The following is a 16458-nucleotide window of genomic DNA, read 5'->3' as shown; positions in this document are numbered from 1 at the left end:
TGACCCAACTGCAAAATCTCATCTTAGCATCTGCTTTCATGGACTGTTTCAGGTTCCGTTCTCCAGGAAGCAGACTCTGAGGTAGAGATGAATATGCAGAAAGCATGCTTTTGAGGTTGATACCTATAGACAGGCCAGGAAAGAAGCAGGACTGAAGAGAGGAGGAGATGGGGTGGGATGTGGTCTCAGTGAAGACCTCGGTAGGGAAGCTCTAGAACTGGGATGGCCCTTCCGAGTTGTCCCAAGCTGATGTGAGGAAGATGAGTTTTTATTCTCTGTTAATCAGTCTTTGCTGATTAACAGGTTCCCTAGGAAAGGGATGTGAGGTAAGGTAGACACTCCTAAAGAGGGCCAACCTCTTGAGATTGTTTGTCAGTAGCATATCCCACTGCTCGGCAAATAAGCCCTTCTGACTTAGAGGGACATCTGGGTGGTACATCACAGCACCTACTTCTAAGATCGTTACATACTGGCCACAAAGGTAGAAAATATCAAAGTTAGAAAACATAATTTAAGTAACAATACCTTTTCAAAAAGTAACAAAAAATTTTAAGGTGTCTGGGAATAAAGTTAACAAATATTCAAGCCACTTTAAGAAAAAATTATAAAAATTTATTAAATTTTATTAGGGATGCCTGGGTGGCTCAGTTGGTTAAGTGGCCGACTCTTGGTTTCAGCTCAGGTCATGATGCCAGGGTCCTGGGATTGAGCCCTGCGTGGGACTCTACACTCAGCGGGGAGTCTGCTTGAGGATTCTCTCTCTGTCCCTCTCTGTCTGCCCCTCCCTCTGCTCATTCTCTCTCTCTCTTTAAAATAAATAAATAAAATCTAAAAAAAGTAGACTTAAGTAAATAGTTATATTATGTCTATGGATGGCAAGATTCAATATTTTAAAGATGTTAGTGCTCTGTAAGTTAATATAAAATTCAAAATCCCAACAGCTTTTGTTAATATTTGACAATCTTGTCCTAAGATTTATATGGAAAAACAAATGGCCAACAATAGTCCAAACAATTTTAAAAGTAGAACAAGGGCAGGAAGACTTGCCCTACTGGATATCAAGACTTATTAAATGCTAAAATAATTAAGATAGATGGCAGTGCCCTAGGAATATATAGATAGACCGGTGCAATCTAATAGAGATTTGACACTTGCTTGAATAATTACTGAATATATGATAGTTATAGCACTGTAAATTAGTGGGAAAACAACAGATTTTTAAATAAATGGTACAATTGATTATTTCTATGGGAAAAGAAAACTGTATATCTGTCTCATTCTATGTATACAAGTTTGATTCCAAGTAGATTGGGTATGTATAAATTATAAAGCTTTAAAACTTTTACAACAAAATACACAGAAATACTTTTATGACTTTGAGGTAGGGAAAGATTTCTTAAACAAAGCATGAAAACTACATGTTATAAAGGAAAATACTGATAACTTCCACTCCTTGAAAGGTTTTATAAACAGAGACAACATAACTAAATGTCAGATCATAATATTAGACGAGATATTTGCAATTATGTAACTGATAGAGGAATAATATCTGGAATATTTAAAGAGCTCCCAGAAAACAATAAGAAAAATATAAGTGGGGCGCCTGGGTGGCTCAGTTGGTTGAGTGACTGCCTTCGGCTCAGGTCATGATCCTGGAGTCCCGGGATCGAGTCCTGCATCGGGCTCCCTGCTCGGCAGGGAGTCTGCTTCTCCCTCTAACCCTCCTCCCCCTCATGCTCTCTGTCTCTCATTCTCTCTCTCAAAATAAATAAATAAATAAATAAAAGAAAAATATAAGTGAAGATGTAAGTAGGCAGAAGATAAGAACAGGCAGTTATGAGAAGCTAAACATGAATGGCGAATATATGTTTGAAAAGTTTCTCACCCTTCCCAGAGATCCTGGAGAAGTTAATTAAAACCACGATGAAATAGTTTTTCATGCCCATTGGGTTTGTAAAAACTGTTAAGTCTTCAAATTCCAGTGTTGGGAAGGATTTGGGACAAGGAAATACGCATACTCTGTTAGTGAGTTTGTGAAGTGGGAGTGTACATTGGGATAGCCACTTTGGAAAGCAATTTGGTAACATCAAATAAAATTTAAAATGAACTTAATTTTCACTCAAGGAATTCTCTACCACCCTAGAGAAATTTTTTCACATGTGGATATGAATTGTTCAATTTAATATCATTTGTAATGGATGGAAATTGGCAACAGCCTTAATTTCCATTCACTAGAGAATGGATAAGTTGGAGTAGATTCATACAAGGACATATTATACTGAAGTTAAGGTGATCTAGAGCCACATGTTTCAGTGTGGATGGACTTAAAAAAGTAAAATATTAAAACAAATATTAAAAAGAAAAACAGCTGCAGAATATTTATGGTACATTGCAACATATTTATGAATATATACATTTTGCATTTATGTATTTCATATATGTAATCTGATTACATATTGCATATATATTTAAGTATACAAATTATATATACTATATATATTATAAAATATTATGAAAATGTGAGTGGAAGTGAGAAACACCAAATTAAAGATTATAATCTTTCCAAAGAGAGGCATGTAGGAAGAATAATGGTATTGAGGAGGGGTCTGTCATCATATCTGTATTAATTTTTTTCCCTTTAGAGACCCTGAAGCTCTAAAGATAGAAAGCAAAATTTAAGCTTTGACAAAGCTGAGCATACATGAATTTTTGTTGTGTTTTAAAATTTTCTATACTTTTGGTATGTTTGAATTACATCAAGATTGAATTAGAAAATTAAGGAGTTTAAATGGACTAAGGAAAAATCTATTATTGTCATTTGATGAAAATGAATGCTGCAAATCCTTGTTTCTGACTAGTGAAACCCCACTTTCACAGACCATGTTATCTAACTCGATAAGCTCCATCTCAGACTCTGCAGGGGCTCTGAAAGAGAATAGCTAGGTGAACATGAGTAAATCAAATGTGCAAAGAGTAATCAGATGGGATATCTTTGGTCTTTCTTTGCTGGGGACACTGAGGATGGGATTGGGGAAAGCGTGTTGGTTCAGGAAGAAGCTCTGCATAGGAACTTCTGAAGAGATCCAGCCTCTTGCAGCATAACTCGTCTGAGACCTCTTTAAGTTTCTGCCTTCAGAATCAGGCTTCCTGAGTTTCCTGTGATGCCCCCTGCTTCTTACGTCTCTGTGGGCTCATTAACTCACTGCTCTAGTCATCCTTGTCAAGAGCCCTGAAGCTGTGGTGTTTCAAGCTTTCCTGGTTAGGCAAAGCCTATGGAAGCAGCATAACTGATCATATCCCCTGGTGGGTTCAGTGGTAACAGAAAGATTGGGCTGTGCTGGGAACATTGGTGATCAGAGCCATGTGTAAGGAGAACCTGGAGAGTTAGAGTTGGAAGAGACCTTAGAGACCATCTGGCTAAGCTTTTGTGTGTGTGTATTCAGACTTTTTATTGTAATAGAGTAGATGAAACAGGTGGTCATGACACTGCTCTGGTTAAAGCTAGTGGGAGGACCCCAATGACCAGTCATTGGTGCTCCTGCTTCTTGCTCTCTCCCCTGACAGCCCCTGATAAGGCTAGGAAGCACATGGTGTAAAACCTGGTTCATGTCCAAAATCCTTCATTAGACAGATGAAGATATTGGTCTCCAGTGGGATGCTGTGATTGCTCAAGCTCATACTCATTTGGTGGAGGTAGAGCCCCTCCACTCCTGACAGTGCGCTTCCTACTGCACCCTTCAAGCACTTTCTTGATTTTCTTAGAATGGAGTCAGTATAAGCAGGCTATAGTGATTTTTTTTCTCTCTTTATTTATTTATTTATTTATTTTTTATATTCTAGATTTTTAAAAAAGATAATTTTGAGTATTCCATACCAAGACATGATACTATCATCCTGCTATGTTACAACTTATTTCATCATTTCACTGAGCTCCATGTGAAGAAATCAGAGTTAGTTCTTAAGTGTTATGGTGATGGAGGAGGGGAGAGGGATCCAGACTAATTCCATGTGAGGGAGCTAGGAAATAAATATATATTTTTTAAAGATTTTATTTATTTATTTGAGAGAGAGAGCACATGAGAGGGGGGAGGGTCAGAGGGAGAAGCAGACTCCCCGCCGAGCAGGGAGCCCGATGCGGGACTCGATCCCAGGACTCCAGGATCATGACCTGAGCCGAAGGCAGTCGCTTAACCGACTGAGCCACCCAGGTGCCCGGGAAATAAATATTAAGAGGGAGAATATCCCACTATGCCTGTTGTCCCCAAACAGCTCTCTCCTGAACTCCACTTGTTTAGGTAATAATTTGGTTTATCGAGCTGTACTTTTAAAATGCTAACATCTTCCCTCTAGGTCAAACCCATTGATCACTTGCACCATAAAGTGAACATTAATAAGATTTCTACATGCTAGGCACTATGCTTAGTGTTTCACTTGCATTATCTTATATAACCCACATAATAATAGTGTGAGGTAAATACAACTGTTATCTTCACTTACATAAGGATAAATGGAGGCTTATAGAGGTTAAATATTTCACCCCAAAGCACACAGCTAATAAATGGCAGAGTCGAGATCTGAGTCCATGCTCTTAGTGGCTGTGCTATCCTGCAATGGACAGTCAGGGTTCATACCCAGCTACCCAGTTAGAGGATGGGTATTTCATTGGATATATGGAAGAAGGGTTAATTATATATAGAGTAGGTGGGCATGGTCGGTGGTGCTTTCCTCTCCATTTTACAACCTGGCTTAAGTTACTTCTGTATGGATTTGGATTAGAGATTCCCAATAATAAATAAAGTAAAAAAGAAATATAACCAAACTACAAGAACCGAAAACTACACTTAAAAATTTGCTGTAAAACATTTATATAAATGAGAGCATAATTTTTGGGGGAGCTATATGCTATCAGCCCTGATTTCCTATTACATTTTTAGATTTTAAATTCTTAAAATCAGTTTTTAGTGAGAAGGGACTGTGAAGGACATTTAAGTAATATAAAGTTAATTAACGATATCTATTTCAAAAAGAGGTAAGCTGGATATTTGAAATAATTAGATACTTAAAAAACCTCTTTTTGCAAATGGTCTCAGTCTTCACATCATTCAAATTCATTTGCAAGAAATAGAATACTAAACTCAAACTGGCTTAAACAACAGGGATATTAAGCCTTACAGTACTCAGTTCTGAAGTAGAGTGGCTTTATGTTTGATTCAGTGAGTCACAAAATATCATCGAAGGGCCAGATTCTCTCTGTCTCTTCATTCTGCTGCTTTAAGCTTTGGCTTCATTCTCAGGTTGGCTTTTCTTGTGCCACAAAATGGCTGCGGGGCAAGCCTCCTTATTCCCTTACAGTGAGGAAGAGAAAACTGGCTTCTTGTTGCTCTTCAGAACCAAGAAGAGCATTCCGAGAAGCCTCTTTTCTCTTTCACTGGCCAGGATCAAAGGTCACATGACCATTTCTTAGACAATCTCAGCAAAATGGCTTGAGATTACACATAATCAGCCAGGTCCAGCTCTTTAAATGAGGGCATTCCCTCAGACACCATTGCTTTTTCTCAATAAGAGAAAAGTGCGATGTATGTTACAGAGGCAACCACAATCCCCAGTGTAGAATTTGCCTGTACCAGATGGGTGCCATGATTCATTTACATATTCGAGAGACCTGTATTGAATATCTGCCATCTGCTCAGAACCAAGAGATTCTAAAGACAAGTTATACATGGATCCATTTTTCTATTAGGTGACAAAAATGACAAACTGTGGCTCATGCCCCTGCTGCTTTTTCCTCCCTACCCTTTGGTGTAAGCACTCAGTAAAAACCTCAACGCAGCCAAAGATTGAACTAAAGATGGAAACTGAGGCTGAGCCCAAATCGATGGCTCCAAAACAAGGGAACTGACCAAATTCAGTCAACTATTTAGTTACTAACCAATTATTTTATTAAATACAATCCTTTAAAATAATTAATCTTTCTTTTTTTATTTTTAAAGATTTTATTTATTTATTTGAGAGAGAGAATGAGATAGAGACAGAGAGAGCATGAGATGGAGGAGCCTCAGAGGGAGAAGCAGACCCCCCGCCGAGCAGGGAGCCCGATGCGGGACTCGATCCCGGGACTCCAGGATCATGACCTGAGCCAAAGGCAGTCGCTTAACCAACTGAGCCACCCAGACGCCCCTTCTGTGTTATTTTTACAATGTAACAAAATCTAATACCTACTGCTGATTCTGTACTATGTTGGAATCTGAAGTAGATAAATACTGATGTTCCTTCACATTTTTTTATAGAAGATTTTATTTATTCATTTATTTGAGAGAGTGAGAGAGAGAGAGCACATGAGAGGGGGGAGGGTCAGAGGGAGAAGCAGACTCCCTGCCGAGCAGGGAGCCCGATGCGGGACTCGATCCAGGGACTCCAGGATCATGACCTGAGCCGAAGGCAGTCGCTTAACCAACTGAGCCACCCAGGCGCCCCTAATTAATCTTTCTTTTTACACAGACCAATTTCCCTTTATCAGGTGATAGATTACACTGACCTTAATTCTTGAGAGCACTGGGTATACATCTCCATCCCCCACAACTCATCAGTTTGATAGCTAGCAACTTTACTCTTGGGCTTACTATATTACATATTTAAATCGTTTGAAGGGGTAGGTGAAGGGCTCAAAAATTCTTATGTGCAAGCTCAGAGTGCTCTAGATTGGCAAAACAATTGCATTTGTAAATGTGAAATACCTCCAGGAGCACTTCCTTTGAAAGTGAATGAGATATGGGTGCTTGGAACTAGTTATGAGTTGTCTTATCTTGTGGTTTAGCAAATTTTGAAGTTGGTCAAATAAGCAGTTTCTACTCTCCCCCCACTTTTTTTTCCTGACAGCCCAGTTAACTGCACCTGCCTCTTCATTAACCATAGAAAAGCAAAAACCTAGCGACATGAAATTAAATTTTTCTGTGCTTTGGCACCAATAAGCCCACGGAGAATGCTAAAGACATGTGGAAGAGTTAATGCTTAGGGAGAGCAAAAGATTATTTGCTTCTGCCCCAGTAACAGAGCTATTCTAAGAGCTCTGATTGCTTAAGAGAGGCAGGGCACAGGCCTGGCCTCTTTTTCTGTCTCTCTCTTTTTTTTTTTTTTTAAGATTTTATTTATTTATTTGACAGAGAGAGAGACAGCGAGAGAGGGAACACAAGCGGGGGGAGTGGGAGAGGGAGAAGCAGGCTTCCCGCGGAGCAGGGAGCCTGATGCGGGGCTCGATCCCAGGACCCTGGGATCATGACCTGAGCCGAAGGCAGACGCTTAACAGACTGAGCCACCCAGGCGTCCCAGACTGTGCTATTTTTGTCATACATTTTACTTATATTTGTTAAAAGTCCCCACAGTACACTATTTTTGCTTAAATGGCTTTAAAGAGATTTTGAAGAAGAAGGAAAAAGTCTCATATATTTACCCATATATTTACAATTTAAGGTGTTCTTCATTTCTTTGTGTAGATCCAGATTTCTCCTTGGTTCTATTTTCCTTCTGCCTAAAGACATCCTTTAACGTTTCTTACAGTTCAGGTCTGTTGGTAATGGATTCTTTCACTTTTTCCAGGCTGAAATATTTATTTCAACTTAATATATATATATATATTTTAAGATTTTATTTATTTGACAGAGAGAGCACAAGCAGAGGGAGAGAGAGAGAGAAGCAGGCTCCCCGCTGAGCAAGGAGCCCGATGTGGGACTCGATCCCTGGGCCCTGGAATCATGACCTGGGCCGAAGGCAGCCACTTAACCAACTGAGCCACCCAGGCGTCCCTCAACTTAATATTTTAAAGATATTTTGCTGCGTATAGACTTCTACATTGACATTTTTTCCCTTTCAGTACTTTTATTTTTTGATTTTTTTTTTTTTAAGATTTTATTTGTTTATTTGACAGAGAGCGAGAGCAGGAACACAAGCGTAGGGGGTGGGAGAGGGAGAAGCAGGCTTCCTGCTGAGCAGGGAGCCCGATGCGGGGCTCGATCCCAGGACCCCGGGATCATGACCTGAGCCGAAGGCAGACGCTTAACGACTGAGCCACCCAGGCACCCCTCTTTTTCTGTCTCTTGCTTAGACTTCTAAATTCTTACTTGTTCGTTTATCTGTTGAAGATATTATAGCATAGTCTAGAGCAGTGGTTTTTCTCAGTTTGTTCTTCTGAGTAACTCCTAGACCAATCCCTAATAGTATTTGTATTTTTAAAGACAGAATAATCTGTACTTTTCCTTTTGACATTAGTTTATCATTTAACTGTTAGTTCATAAAACCCAAGAAGCATCCTATTCTCATTTTGGGAAGTGTTTTGATGGTGGAAGTGAACAGAGAGAGCTGAGGAGTGGAGGGACACGGGAGTAGGTGGCCTGAGGATTATTTTCCAACATGGGACTTGGACTTGCTACAGTCCTACAGTCATATGTTTTTTAGAGCTCAGCCTTTCACCTTCAAATGACTCTACATCTTATGACTTTTCTTTCTCACAGGGATTAGACACCAACTCGCCAAACAATTCTACACTGCCCCACATGGTTTTTAGCATGTAAACCTTTATCCCAGTCTAAGTGTGATCCCACCTATGTTAGAATGTTTCGTCTACAGAGCTGGACACCTGCTACTCCGGAACCTTAAAAATACTCTGAATACTCTGAAACATGAAATTAATGGCCAGTTGGGACAGGAAAATATGAGGCCTTCTGGTTCTGTCTACTTCCAACTTGTCTACATGACTGATTTTTTTTTTTTTTTAAACATCAAGGACTTGGTGAGTTGTTTTGGTAAGTTGTAGACATTTTCTCTCCATTGTTGTTCAATCCAGGAAAAGGAGTATCATCCACCCTTTATTTAGATTAGATACATAAGAGCAATCCTTATTGTTTCCCTTTTTGTTATTCCTCACATCTAATTCATTCTGAAATCCTGTGGGTTTCCTTACAGAACACACATGGAGTGTGTCAACTTCATCTCTGAAGTCAGCATCCTAGCCCAGGCCATCACCATGTCAAATCCTCAAGAGTTTTCAGTCTTGTCTCCTTGGCTCAACCTTGGCTCAACCCTTGCTTGTCTGTGATGCATTCTTCACCTTGAGGCCAGAATTTTCTTTTAAAAATGCAAATCAGAGTGTGCCAGTCCCCTTCATAAAACTGTCTCTGGTTTCCCAGTACTCTGAATAAAATCCAACTCCTAACTACCATCTCCTAAACCTCTTGTTGATCTAGCTTCTGCAAGTTCCTCCAACTTCTCTATTGCCTTCCAACGCTGTGCCTGCAATTGTTACCTTCATTTCTTTTCTATGCTTGGAGAGTTTCTCCTTCACTTCTTGCATGATCTTAACTTAACTGTCACCTCCCCCAGAGGCATTCCCTGATTACCCTCCCAACCTGGTGTGAAAGTTACTACGGAATGGGTAGCTTAACATCTATTCAAACTCTCTTTCCCTATGCTGAGAATCCAAACCAAAATTCACATTTCCTAGGCCTTCTAGCTTGGATCCTAGAAATGATATAGTTTCTGTGAACAAAATGACAGGGCATCCATTTTGTGGCTCACAGGGTCTCCATTTGATGGCACCAAGCATCATTTTGCTGGCATGGTTGGTGGCTGGAGTGTTGTGATTCTGGAGAAAGCAGTTCTAGCTATGGCTGCAACATGAAGCAGCAAAAGGCAGCTTCCTGATTCAGGAACAGCACTACTTTAATTGCATTGGGGGCTGGAATGGTTCTACAGTCAGCAGGGCAAAACACCTTCCTAATATAGCAGCTTCTTCTAATGGATTGTGCAGAGGTTGGGGATTGTTCTTGAGAGGTCAGTCTAGAGCCTGCTCCTCGAGCCCTTTTAACAATTTTATAAGCCACTGAGTTCCCTATATAGAATCCTTTTCTGCTTAAAGTAGCTAGGAAGGATTCTGTTGTTTGCAATAAAGTCTAGACCAATACAAGTACCTAGGATAGGTTACTCTGTAGCTCATCTTTGAATTTTTTTATTCATCCCAATTCTAATTTAAATTATACTGTTCATGTAGTGTCTCTCTCCATTATAATATAAACTTTATGAGGATAGGACTTTGGTTCACTGCTCTGTCCCCAGCACCTAGGACAGTTCTTGACGCATGGGGGGTGTTCCATAAATGTTTGTTGCATGAATGAATGAGCCCTAACTTTTGCAGAGGTTACTCCACACCATGCCCAGGCTATCTTAACAGCAGGGGGTTTGTTCCGCAGTTACAGTCTTTCATTTGACTCACCGTTTGTTTCTGGTCCAGCTCCAATTTAGATCTTTTGACTCAGCAATGGAAACATGCACTCCTAATGATGATGACAGAGTGAATCCTTGAATTCTCTAAAAGCTCTGCATCAGGAAGCTTCTGCTAAATGGTGCCTCGCACTGCTATCGACGGAGCATGGCTCAGCCAGAGTTCACTATCAGTGTGTCAGGCAGTAGGGCAGAAAATGAACAAGAAGGGCTGGCCATTGCGCAGGCCCTTTTCACTTGAAAGACTATTTCACAAACAGTGGCAAGTCTGGGCACTCTCCTTCTGAAAGACTGCCCAAGATCATCCTACCCATTCTGGCTGTGGATCCTCTCTTTCCCATAACCCAACATGCTTTTCCTCCTTTGAAAAATGTTCACAAGTCTGCAGCATGCCCGTGCTAATTTAAAACTCTATTTGTATTTGCCCTTCCTTTCTCTTTGTCTGTTTCCAAATGAAGCCAATGTCCAGAAATGCTTGTAGTCGCTTTGCTTTGTTTTTAACACACTGAGAAGTTAGGTTCTCAGCATAAAATGTTAAATAATAGAGTATTTGCCTAAAATAATCTATGCCTCATTCGATTTTTTATCCTAGTGCTAGGTACAGGGTCTGGTACATAATGGGTACTCAATAAATGCTTGAAGAATGATTGAATGCAGCATGTCCAATTTATCAAACAAACAAAAAAAACAAAGTGTGATTGAATGAATGAATCATCTTAGTTTTGTGCTTTTTCAAAGCTGGCGAAAGGTTAACGTATGCAGAGAAGACTTAGTATATGAGAAAAGAATCCCACATATGACTTCAATTCTATTCAAATGTGTTCCTGCTGTTAGGCAGGATTTCATTAACATGTTCTCCACATCATGCCTGCTGAATATCATTGCAAGGTTTAGTTGACAAGTGCCATTCACAAGCCACATCCCTGAACCTGAGAGGGTACCCTGCCATGTGGGGCTTTCTCTTCTTGGTCCTGACACACGTCCCATGGCAAATGTCAAATGTTCTTTTTTTTAGGAATCCTGTATTAAATGATGTGCTTCTTCAAGGTCAGGGCAGGCACCCACTCAACTTTGCATTCATGAGCAAGAATGCTGGTGACAGGTAACCTTCAGAGAGGGAGGCTGTTGTGGGCAGAAGGGTGAAGGTTGGGGATTGAATCCTGAAAAAGTCACATCTGCTGGCTAGCAGGAGCCGGAGCTCACGTCAGAGCAGGCGGCGACTAGCTGGCACCGGAGGGCTCGTGGTTACTGATTAAGCTGGGCAAGGCATTTTAAAAGCGAAGAGCACTCCCTGAGTTGAGATTAGGCAGACTCTCACAGGCTTTCACAGCGGGGAGGGGAGTGGTAGTGGGAGGGGTGGAGGGGGGAGGAAAAGGGTGAGGTCAGGAAAAGGACAGGGAATGGGTATGCCCTTGGCTTGGCAGGAGGGAGAAGTCTCGCAGGGGTGGGCAGGCCCTGCGTTCTGTCTCTGAAGCTGCCAGAGACAGGTAATATCTATCTCTGGGGCAGAAATTCCTGTCCTTGAGATTGAGACACTTGGAGGGTTTACCAGTTGTCTTGAAGGGCACTGTGAAATTTTCAAACCCAAATGGTTTCTACAGCTCTTGACTCATAGGTATATTACACAGCTACTTTCAAGTCCCTTTTGAAGGCTATTTCCACTCTCAAAATGCCTGGCTATAGCTGCTGAAGTTGCTATTATTTTCACTTGCTTACTATAAAATAAGCCTTAAGTTATATGGTTTGCAGATACTATATAACTATTAAATCGTATCCTCACAAGCAGATGAGATGGGTGTATTTATCCTCATTTTGTACATCAAGTGCCTGAGGCTCAGAGAGGCTGAACAACTTGTCCCATATCACAGAGCTGCAAGGTGACAGAGGTGACTCCCCCAAATGAAAGCAATTCTGCCCCTGTCTAGGGGAATGAGTCCCTAAATAATGGTGCTTTGCCAACTGCAGAAGATTTTAATAGATATTTGGCCCTAAGCATGCTATTTTCTGTACTTGGGAACTAACTTTACATTATTGCTCTTGTGTCCCTCAAACAGTTTATTAACTACAGAGCAAACTAAGTTTTTTTCCAGATGCAAATGAATGAAGCAAAATATGGATTGAGCATAGGATGGGCAGCAAGCACAAGAGTGGGCAACTGGCTTGTGAAATATGAATGGAGGAGAGCCAAAAGCTGCTGTCTCCCTCTCTTCCCCTCTCCCATGCCAACCTACCCTGTGGCCTGAAGTTCCCCCAAACAGAACCACTCATTTAGAGGAATGTTCTCACAGTCTCTACAAAAAAATGTTGGTTTGTTCCCTGTGAGGACTAATGCATTGATGATGTATTAGTGTATATATATATATATATATTAGTATATATATATATATACACTTGATCATAGTATTCATGCTTTCCCTGTATATATTGGTTTCTCTCGTTGGATTATCTCAACCCTCTGCAAGGCAACCATTTCCTCTCAGCATGGATTAGTTTATCAGAATAGACAGCCGTGAGCAAACCCTCAGGGCATGGAGCACAGGCTAGTTAAGTTTTCATGCTAAGAAAGATGATGAGGAGAAGTTGTCAGAAAAGGTCAAGAGCTTTAGACCATTTCCCTTGAGGGTGGATCCTGAAAGAAGCTAAAGCAGCCAGCCACAGCATGAAGGTTTGGTACCCCAGGAAATAAAGCTGAAATCATGGCCAGTTGTGAAGCTAAAATGTGAGGATTTATATATAGAGGGTATCCCTCAGGCAGCTTGGAATATTTAGATTTTTTTTTTTTAAGGTAAGATTAATCAGTGTACCACTTGATAGTTATATTTTATCAGAGAAGTAAACCATATCTTTTAACTGTGTCACCTTGGCAGTCCTAGAAGGAGTTTAGAGGACGTGTGGGGAGAGAGAATGAGAAATGAGAAGAGGTGATATGACAGTGATGAACACATTTCTCCCACGGAGAACAGGATAGGGCCATCTCCCATCACCAGCTTTTCCTCCCATGATCTTTCCCTGGAAGATCAGAGATCCCGGGCAGGCTTGGAGAGGCACTTGGAGAGGCTTGGTCACAGCGTGAGCTGTGCGGGCTCACCTACCTCCCTGGGAGATGGGCCTGCGCATGGTCACCCAATGGGAAATCTGATCCATTTCATTCCTCCCAACCTGGAAAACTTCTGGCCCTTTCCTATATGTTTCCCCCGATCTTTTCTGCTGCTAACATTCAAACCAATCTTTACAACTCTTTGAGAGCCCATTGTTCCCTTAGGAGTAGGGCCAGTGAGGGCAGGGTAGCAAAGCCGTTAACCTCCAACCAGTCACAGGACCCTTCCACTGATGTTTCCTCCCTATGTGCTGGTAAAGGCAATGCTGGCCCCTGGCAGATTGGTCAATTCGGCCAAGTCTTGTTTTCATATTCTCTGCTCCTCCTGCTCCATTTCAAGCCAGCCAAGCATCTACTGCCCTCATCCCCTTCCTCCCATCCCGTCACTCCCACCTTTATTATTTCATGTTTTCTGGTCCTAGACAACCCCTTCTCCTTTCCTTTTTAGCTTATTTCTCCAAAGTTACCCGACCGGGGTCTCGTTCTCTTTGTGGGTGATACTGGGTTGTCCAGATATGTGCATATTTATCAACATATTAGCCAATGTAGAATGTCACTTCTTCCTGATCAGGACACCCTAAAACACTGTGGTATTATTGGTCTTTATGTGTATAAGAAAGTCTTCCAAGGAGTAACTCTAAGGGGAAACTCAAGAACTAACACCAACGAAAAGGGGAGACATCTCAATCCCTGGTCCCCTTCTCAGGGGAATCAGCTGCTCCTTCTGTGTCTGTGTGGGATGCGCCCGGGGGTAGAGGTCTGGAAGTCTAGCTTGTGCTTGATTTAGGACTCTAAAACAGTCTTGGCAACTGGCTGTCAACCTCCCTAGAGTCTTGAGCATCTCCCTCGACAAAGTCAGGGTTAATAGTGAGAGCGCGATCTCCTCTTTCTAGGTGGTGTCCTGAGAGAAGGGTGCGAAGTTGTTGCCAAGTTGCAACACAGAGCACATGGGGGAAGGCTTACTGAAAGATTTGGATGAAATTCCTTGAGAAGTGGGTCAGAAGGCTGAGATGGGGTCCTTGGCTGAGTCCAGTGCTGAAGAGTGAACTTCTTGCGACGCATTAGAAAAAAAAGCCCTAAGTGAAGTATTCATGGCCATTAGATGCTTTCCACCTTAACAAAATACCCACGTCTGGCAAGTTTGGGAGGTGATTGCTGCCAGCCATTGTCCGTTTCTGTGATGCTGTCTTAAGGCATCTTATTGTGCTGTGCAGGTTTTCAGGCTGGGAGAGCATGGGGGCGAGACAGAGTTACAACTGTGTGGAGCATGCCTGTTTCCAGATGTTGGCCTGAATAAATCCTGACCACTAGCCTTGTTTCAGAAGCCACCTAGAATTGGATTTGGTAATATTTACAGGCAGGACAGAGTGTCCCAGGAGAAATTCAATGACACTAAATTGCTCATGAGGGCATCTTGACTTTTCTGTTTTCTCAGAGCCTGGGGGTATGAGTGCCTCCCATCTGGCCACTACTTTGGTTTATTTGGAAATGTACCTTTTTGAAGATCTGAGATTTCATCTCTGCAGAGTCTTCACTTGGACCCCATAGCCCATTCCCTAAAGCCCAGAGTAAAATCAGGCCTCATTCTCAGCAACTAGGCTCGAAATCTTGACCAGGGCAGGTTTTGGATTGGGACATAAACCGTCAAGTGTGAAAAAAACCTGAAGTGTTTTGCTTGGTAAAAGATGAGCATAATTCACTTCTTCTTTTTTTTTTTTTCAGGCTTCTATTGAGATCTCCTGTCTGTATGCCATGACAAGACAGAGCGAGAAAACATTGATAAATTGATGAAACCATTGTGTGTCCTCTCATTCGCTTGACTGTGTTACTCCGGGGGACCCTGCTGTGGGTTCTGTGTCTGTACATCATGCGCCACGAGCAGCAGAGGCAGGGCCAGCTGGGGAGGCTTCTACTGTCCAACTGCTTGTGGTCATGTTTTCTCAAGCAGCTGTTTGGGGGAAACTATTAATGCTAAGTTCCTTGCATGGAGATGGAAATGGAGAGGAATCGGCCCCATCCATCATCCCTGGGGTAGACTTCCCGTGCCAGGGAGGCAATCCCATACTGGGAAAATCTGCTTCCCTTTGTTCTCAACATTGATGATTCTGACAGTTCCTATTTTTATTTCCTTTACCATTTTTAGGGGGGTGCTCTTTTGGACCTACCGGTTTCCTTAGGGAGGGAATCTCTTTAGGATATTTACACATCTTTATTATCTGGTCTTTTTAATCAGGAGGAGGTGACTTGCTGAAGGCAGTCTTGCTGTGAGAACAGGAGGAACAGCTGTTGAAAGAAGAAGAGAGAGATTGAAACTGGAAGTTTTGGTGATAAAATTGGATTGAGAGAGAGGCCACTGATGGATTAAGGTATGAGTGAATATTCAAAACCAGAATGTCTGGATCTGCAAATTAAGATTGTGCCTGTGAGTCTTTTTTTAGGGACGTACCACCCCAGTGCTGGTTACAACATGGGCCCTTGATAGTGGCTGATTCACTGGTAACATATGCGTTCTGCACCGAGCCAAGCCCCAAATTTCTGCTCCTGTTTTTTGTTCCTTTTCATTTTATTCATGTTCATGCTCAAAAAAGCTTAGAAGAATGGGAGATGAGACATCATCACTTTTGGAAGTCATTTTTCTAGTGGAGTCAAGGGTGTTAACCCCCATCTCTCTACTTCCAGAGCTTAATTGTGTAATAATTAATGAAGACCTCTTGTTGTGGGCAGGGAAGAAGCTATGCAGGTTAGAGGAGTAGACATTCTAGTCTCTTTCATGGAGGGTGAATGGCACAGACATGCAGAGGGAGGTCTTTCTCCCATGGAGACCAATATTTACCAGCCTGATGAGAGCCAGGCACACTGGTCTGGGATGGATGGAAGGATAGTAGAGAGGCTTTAGCCAAAAAGTCACAGACTTACCTGCTTCCTTGGCAACACTTGGTCCCTCAGCTTCCCCTCTGCCTGTAGAGCAAAACAAGCTTACAATAAAAGCTTTGGCAGAAATAAGTGTTCAGCTAGGGGGGTCTATCTTAATGTACAGGGTCTTGGTTCTTTCTTTCTTTCTTTCTTTCTTTCTTTCTTTCTTTCTTTCTTTC

General features: G+C 41.7%; 1 long non-coding RNA gene across 1 annotated transcript in view; it reads left to right on the top strand.

Annotated features, from left to right (window-relative positions):
- The window catches only part of LOC118016865, a 121128-nt gene that overhangs the window by 67035 nt on the left and 37635 nt on the right, over positions 1-16458 (top strand). Inside the window, exons 2-3 of the long non-coding RNA XR_004680952.1 lie at positions 15089-15222; positions 15600-15732. This is a non-coding gene — a long non-coding RNA (uncharacterized LOC118016865). The remainder of the gene's footprint in view (positions 1-15088; positions 15223-15599; positions 15733-16458) is intronic.

This window comes from Mirounga leonina, unplaced genomic scaffold (assembly GCF_011800145.1).
Source record: "Mirounga leonina isolate KUSES-001 unplaced genomic scaffold, KU_Mleo_1.0 Mir_168, whole genome shotgun sequence".
Taxonomy (NCBI): domain Eukaryota; kingdom Metazoa; phylum Chordata; class Mammalia; order Carnivora; family Phocidae; genus Mirounga; species Mirounga leonina.
The sequence above is the reverse complement of the archived record's forward strand: the minus strand, read 5'-3'. Positions and strand labels throughout refer to the sequence as shown.